Genomic DNA, 7,598 nt, shown 5'->3' with positions numbered 1-7,598 from the left:
ATTTTTATATTAAGAAATTCCTTTAACTAAAAAAGCATACTGCTCCCTTGTTTTTTTAATACAAGTATAAATGGAATAAAATTTAATTTCACTCAGATTATTCCAGCTGCTGTGAGAGTAGGCTATAATTAAACAATGCGCCTCCTGCTGAATCCTCAGCCAAATGAGGCCATAGCCTGTACTTGCAGGGACAGCTTCATTGTCAGCTTCATTCGATGTAATAATTTGGTGTTATGCTCGAAATCCGCAAAAAAAAAAAAACTACCTGTACCACTCAAATTAGAAAACATTTTTACAAGCTAATCATTGTGAATTGGGCTAAAAGTATGGCAATAGTTTTGGACAGTGACTGGTTATGTACTTGTTTATATAACAATTGTGGATCATTTTGACAAAAAAAGTTACATACAGCAGCTTTAACTCTGCTGTTATTAATGTGTATAACTCTGTGTCCTGATGTATCTGATGTGTGCAGACTGACCATCTCTATGTAAAGTGTATGTCTCAAAGCCATAGCAGAGCTGCGCTTTCTCCAGAGCACTCAGGAGTCTCTCAGGTGGATCTTTGTCCCATTGTTTCCTCACTGCGTCTTTCCTGGGTCTTTCATACACTCAGCTTCTATAACACAGCAAAAGAATGCAAAATTTGCTTAAGTGTAATTATGCATTTAATTTATTGAGTTTTATATTAATTAACAACAAGTACTTACTATATGGTTAAAATCAGGGTTTGGTTTATGGGAATTTTACATGGTTTGCGGTTAATACTATAAGCACATGTAACAAGGACATTGTAAAATAAAGTTTTAACTAAACAACTACCAAGATATATATCCAATAAACAGGGTAATACCATTCTCACGTATTAGTTGTACAGTACCTGAAATGCGACCAGTTAGTTCTGCATTTTCCATACTACCAGTGGAAATGATGTCAGCATTTCTTAGGACCCCAACACAGTATTACAAGTTCCACTGCCCATCTCTTACGAGAAGCTGGGTCATCAATGCAGTTGTTTTCCAAAGTGGACTGTTCTACTTGCATAGTTCCTGATCACAAATGAATAAATGAATTGTTTTCCTTTTCTTTAGCGTGTTATATAGCAGTTTGTGCATGTACAAGATTTACAGAATTTAAATCTACTTATAGTTACAAAGCTTAAAGTCTCCCACATAAGGATTTTTTCTATCTAAAAAAGAAGGCTTATCCAGACTGGACTAAAACACTTTATTAAAACATGCCTCCACATGTCTAGGTGACCATGTGGTAATATTTACATAATTCCACCCAAATGCTGCGCTTTAGAATCAGTGATTGTAAGTTTGTTTTGTTATTGGTATTTCTAACTATTCAGCAGAGTTTTGCGTCACATTGTGTGTTTTTGTGTGTTTTTGTGTGTGTGTACACAAAATAATGATCTTTAAAATAGCATCATATGACCCCTTTAATCAGTTAGGTTGATTTACTACAGGTTTTACCTAAAATTGGCAGTTAGTTAATGTGTAGCAGATCTGCTAGTGCTAGTGACCTTCAGTGGTAGTTGTGATCACTAAACTCTTCTGTCCTAAAAACATGGCCACTTCCTCTCCTTTCTCTCTCCTCCAGTGGTGTGTTGTTCTTGCACCAGTTCCTTATTCTGCACAGCAAAACAGAGAGAAATAAAGAAAGTACTTTAATATAATTTACAAACTAATTTACAGGTCTTATTTAACAAATAAGAGTGGTAAAAATCTTTTAAAAAATTTTAACTACATGTACACATTTTAACCACTGGTTCTTAAAAGATTTTCTCTGTATATTTTGTAAATATATATTCTGTGTAAAACTATTTTGAACTGCCAGTTCTTAAATATCATGAGTTTTTATGCGGGAGTAGCAACACATTCCATTTTTTCCCAAATTAACTTTGCTTTGTCAACAATTTAATTGAATAATGAGTTGATGTACCTCTGGCACCAAGTGTTTATGCAGCAGTCGAGACACACGGTGAGAGCTGAGGATTGTGTGTACTGATGGTCTGTCTTTAGGGTTAGTCTTGAACATGTTTTTGATGAGGTAATGTAGCTCATAGGAGAAGTGACTGGGTAAAGGTGTATATGCCCCCGACACACCTTCAAGATCAAACTCTTCCAGCTACACATGACTGAAACTATTGAAGGGAAGATTGAAGGAATATGTGTTTTTGATGTTACACACTCCAAGGCTGATGATACATGGGGCAACATTTTTAAGCAATGTTGCTGGCCTGCTTTAGGCAATCAACAGGCAACCAGGTAAAGACACAGGGCCAAAGAATGATCTACAATTTCCAGATAGAAATTTGTTACCCATTACCAATGGCAAAGTGCTGAAGCAACAGTGCTCAAAAGAGCTGCCTGGCAAAACTGCTCAAAGGTTGCCCCATGTATGATTAGCCCAACATTTTACATTGTTTGATGTAAAAGCCATTTTATTCAGGATTTTACGAGGAAATTACCGGGTGTTGGGTGTGCAAAGTTCATACAATACACAGCCAAGAGACCAGATGTCACTGTAATATACACACATATTAGTACATATGTAACCTGAAATGTAAAGCTGATGTCAAATTACAGGAATTGCTGTAAAATCAGGAAAACTTCACCTTTTATTATTGTAAGGTTTGTTGTCCCATATTTCTGGAGACACATAATATGGAGTACCCACATAGGTCTGAGCATATGCTTTTTCCACTAGCAGAAATGCATATAAAATTACTGAAATTCTAATATTTGTGCACAGAATTGTAAACGCCAAAATGAAATGACACATAAATACATACATTGGGTAAAAATTGCTGAATACCTGTTTAGAGAACATGCTGAACCAAAATCCCCCAATTTCACACTTCCACTCTCTGTCAAGAAAATATTCTGTAATGAAAATGAATAGCAATCAAATTGTGATGGTATAGTGAACTGATAACACTGGCCTTACCAAAACCAAACACAGTAATTATACAATTTGAGAGCAAAGACCAAGATCAAGCATTAGATCTTCTAAATGTTCAGATACCAAGTTAATGAATTATGAATTAATAAAAATTAAAAAATTAAAATCATGCTTATTATACAAGATTAATAAATAATTAGATTATCAAAATTTGCACCTGAATCCCTTCATCAAACATTGGCATGGTTGGTATAATTATAGTACTGCATTTCACCTTTGTAGTGCAGAATAGTTAGGCTAAAAAATGTATATGCAAGCAAATAACTTTGGGCTTTCCTTCTTACTACTTTTTATAAACTATTTTCCTCTGCAACATGACTAAATATTTTTTTAAAAAAGGGGGAAAAAAAAAGTCACCAAACATAACAACATTTACCTTTGATTTTAAATCCCTGTGAAGTACTCTCTTGTCGTGAATGTGTTTGGTGCCCAGACACATCTGTGCAAACCACTTCAGGATCTACAATAAACAGATGATGATAACAACATAAACTGCAATAAAATAACATAGAACGTTTGGGATTTCAAGGAATAAGGAGTTACTATCAATATTAGTACTCATTTTTTTTGTCATACCACGTCCTCTGTGAACAGAACATTTTTTTTGCTGTCTTATCCTTTGAAGAAGATCTCCACCACTGCAAAACTGCATTACAAATGTAAAGATGACCATCAGCTGAAAAGAAAGATTTATGAAAAGAGATGTTTATGACTGTCAGCCTTATGAAATTTATGTCATTTGCATTATATAAAACACCCTGACAGACCTTCAAATGACTCTTTAAATGCCACAATGTTTGGATGTTTCATTCTGGACAGTAGCACAGCTTCTCTTCTGCTGTTTCTTATCCCAGAATCAGCCTATGAATCAGTACAGGAACATTTTACAAGTATGATTATAATAAAAACTGTTTTTTTTAATTATTCTTGTTTTAATTATGAGCTTTCGTTACCTTTGGCAGTCGTATTTCCTTCATAACATATTTTTGCTCTTCATTTACTGGCTGAACCAAAAGAGCTCGACCGAAAGACCTTCTGCCAATGACTTTCTCTACTGAATATTGATCCATAATAGCAACTTAAAAATGACACAGAAAAAATATTTCTGTATTTTATAAATAATTTTTACCAGTACGAAACTAGATTAAGGATATATTAAGGATAGCATCACCATTGTTTCGGGTGTAAAAGCAATAGTATCACTTCCGTATTGTTACATGACGTAATGATGACGCTTTTGACCTGTGTAGCGTAGACCGCAACCTCCCATTCCACTTCCCATACAAAACAATATGACATTAGGTTCAATGAATACTAAATAAATTAACTGGGTATTGATAAAGGTCTCTCAGTGTTGTGTAACCGACTATTTCGCTATGTCTTCGCTATGAACTCCCACCAGTATCATGTTTAAAATATTATCCATACAGCTGCTCAAATAGCGCCTAGTCACCCGACAGCCGCTTCTCTTCTCAGCGCTGTTTGAAATGGGCCAGTTACAGATGTCTATAATAACTTACGTTTTTTTTTGTTATCTATTTGAGAGGTAGGCAATGGTTCTGTCATAGCCGTGCCCAAATTTAGTCCCTAGATGGCAGGAATAGTGTGTAGTTAGATATAACAAATCCTTGGTGATTTCCTACCCTGAAGCCTATTATCATTATAGAGAGCATGTGCTTATTGTTTGAAAAAAGTAAATTTGATCAGTAATCAGCATACCAAAATTACTGCAGCTATTTGAAACTGAAACTGCCAATAGGGGGCATCAAGTCACCTTCTTTTCCACTAATCATTCATTTAATGGATTTGTTCAAATGGCTGATTAATTACTGTGAAGCAAACATTCGCTCTGTAAAATTTTACCAATTTTTACCCAAATTTACCAAATTTTACCCAATTTGACTATTTGGGGTGAAATTTTCATTCCCTGTGTTACAGATTGTCAGAAACAGCAAGTCTGCTCCCACATTCATATTCTTCCCTTAACGAGTTGATACATATCTGTCCCATCTCAGTGCATGAATTTAGAACACTTCCATGTTTTCCATATTTAAAGGCGGTTACATGAGCAGTTACACAAGTATGGTGACAATAAAACATAGCAACATAGATTTTCAAAGCAACATATGGCAGAAGAACACTTCGCAGCACTCCGACTGCCATATGTTATAGTTATCATCTTTTACCTGCTATATGTTATAGTTATCTTTTATCTTTAAACAGTGAAAACGTAGAAGTGTTTGGTGGCTTCTAAATTCATGCCTGTTTGGTACCGAAAGATTGAATGGAGCTAAGCCAGGAGTGTCCAATCCTGCTCCTGGTGATCGACTGTTCTGCAAAGTTCCCGGAAGTCATTCAGCATCATAGAGAAGTAGCAGAAGAGAGGTCGATTTGACTAACTTTTTAAAGGTAAGACACATATAAAATATGTATAAAATAAAATTGTATATTATCAGCACAGCTACTCAAATTACCTTGTGCATTATAACTGATTATTATTAGATTATTCTTTATTTAATTAATAGATTTATGGGATGCTATTCATTCTCCTCATGCAATTTTATTTGTCGTTGTGTAATTAAGGCTTTTAAATGTGATTTCTGCTCGTGGGAGTTATTTAATAGACTTAAGTGAGAATAAAAAGTTTAACATATTATAATTATTCATTTCAAAATTATATTGCTGTATTTTATACTGCACCGTGTTGAAGGAGCAGATGCCACAGCACTGAAATGTGATGGAGCATCACTAAACTATTTCTCATGTTTTTTCTTCTTCTCTATCTTGCTCAGAGCAATAACCACCCTGTAATGAGATATAACCCTCATAAGGAGTCTCCTCACAGGGTTTTGACAAGTCGTTCCCTGTTCGCTGTGTGTTCCCATGTATGATTACATCCACATTTTGGTGTAATCTATAAACTGCCCCTGCTGACTATATCCACTCTCTTATGAAGACTTTAAATGACACAGCATGTAAAGAGATGACGCCAGCCTTTGAGAAGACTTCAGATGAAGTGGACTCTGAATCTGCGTACAGAACAACAAAATTTTCCTTGCATTGTAACCAACATGATCACATTATGTAACCATTGCTTTAATTTGTTGATTGTTTAAATGTATCTTTGAAAAAATTACGTTACTTGATTTATATTTCCTAATTTAAAAAATGTTTTCCTCTCTAGACCAGAATGGAAACCATACATTTACCTTTCTGTGAGTGACAGGAGCACTCCCATGCAGCACAGCACACTATAGTGGAGACTGTTCAAGGACAAAATGCTTTATAGTATGTTCTATATTGTAAAATATATGATTAAATGTGTAAGAATGTTTTACATTTGAATATACTACAAACATATTTTTATATATTAATAACTTGGCCTGTACAAGAATCAAAATCACTGCTGCATGAAGAATGCCAGTAAAGACTTTCTCCTCACTGCATACGCTTGTTCTCGAACACACAACACATAGACTGCGTGCAACCCCACCTGTGAAGTAGTTCAGGAGGGGAACAACACAGCCCAAAATGCTGCCAGCTCCCGCTTTTGTCTTCACTCATAAATGGTAATTAGGTAAGACACATACTAAAGACTGACATACACACACAGAGCATCGCTGAATGACAAAAAGCTGAAGCCAGCTGCACTCCACATGCTCATATGCTTCCTGGCCAATGATGTCATCCGCCCATGACGTCTATTCTCATCTATTAGACTATTCTCACGTTTCTGTGAGCTTGTATGTTGATACATGCGTTCTAATATGTCTCAGACGTATGGAAGGCCATTGAGAGTCAAAACATGTGGCACTAACACGTTAACACGCAATTAAGTTAACACAGTGTATGCAAATTACACAAAAGGTTAATTACCCAATTAACAAACAGAATTATGTAGACTTATACTGTATCATATTTAAACATTAATATTTGTTTACTGACACTTAAAAATATCATATCATGTTTTCATAATTCAACTGCTATCCATAATATTGGTAAAAGGGCATTTTGTGGTTCCAGACATATACAAGTCTAGTTCCTAGTTTAAAGTAGACTCAATACATGTGCTTTGATGAAGGGGAAGGACACAACAACAGGTATGTTCCCACCGCTTTACGTCATCGCATCATGCAGTGGATTCACACCTCCCTCTATGCTGGACATCCAGGCATTTTCGTACAAAACGCATTCTGGTGGTCTGAGATGATCAAATATATCACTGTTGGAACTTCTATTCTTGTTTCAGTACTTTTATTGACATTATTGTCTGATATATCAATGTTATTTTGAAGAAATTGTGTGTGTGTGTGTGTGTGTGTGTGTGTGTGTGTAAAGAGTCTGGCATAACTTATTACACAAAGAACAGGAAGCTGTTCGCAGCTTCTACCTTGCTGAACTCAGCTCATGCAGATTCCATCTAACTGGCATTTAATCAGGATCAAGCACACACAGAAACGAATGTTGCCTATTGTAATCCTTCTATGGGTGTTTCTGTTTCTGTATGTATAAATAAAGATGTGTGAGGGGCTGCGTTTCAGAAGCAAACTGAAGAGAGCTGGACTTTGTCACAGATCTCCCGTCTCCAATAATTTTCAAAACTATACTAGAAATTATTGACCACCTCAT

General features: G+C 35.5%; 1 protein-coding gene, 1 long non-coding RNA gene and 1 pseudogene across 2 annotated transcripts in view; all 3 read right to left on the bottom strand.

Moving 5' to 3' along the window:
• clstn2a (calsyntenin 2a) overlaps positions 1-7,598 on the bottom strand; it is a 1,097,509-nt gene that overhangs the window by 1,014,660 nt on the left and 75,251 nt on the right. The gene's annotated exons all lie outside the window — the stretch shown is intronic.
• LOC122362172 lies at positions 973-2,096 on the bottom strand. Its single transcript, XR_006253067.1, has 3 exons — positions 1,947-2,096; positions 1,528-1,635; positions 973-1,048 (listed from the first exon to the last, which is right to left on the bottom strand). It is a non-coding gene; the product is annotated as an uncharacterized LOC122362172 (long non-coding RNA).
• On the bottom strand, positions 2,710-4,180 carry LOC122362114 (annotated as a pseudogene).

Source organism: Puntigrus tetrazona, chromosome 2, assembly GCF_018831695.1.
Source record: "Puntigrus tetrazona isolate hp1 chromosome 2, ASM1883169v1, whole genome shotgun sequence".
Taxonomy (NCBI): Eukaryota; Metazoa; Chordata; class Actinopteri; order Cypriniformes; family Cyprinidae; genus Puntigrus; species Puntigrus tetrazona.
This window is presented reverse-complemented; position numbering and strand designations above follow the sequence as displayed.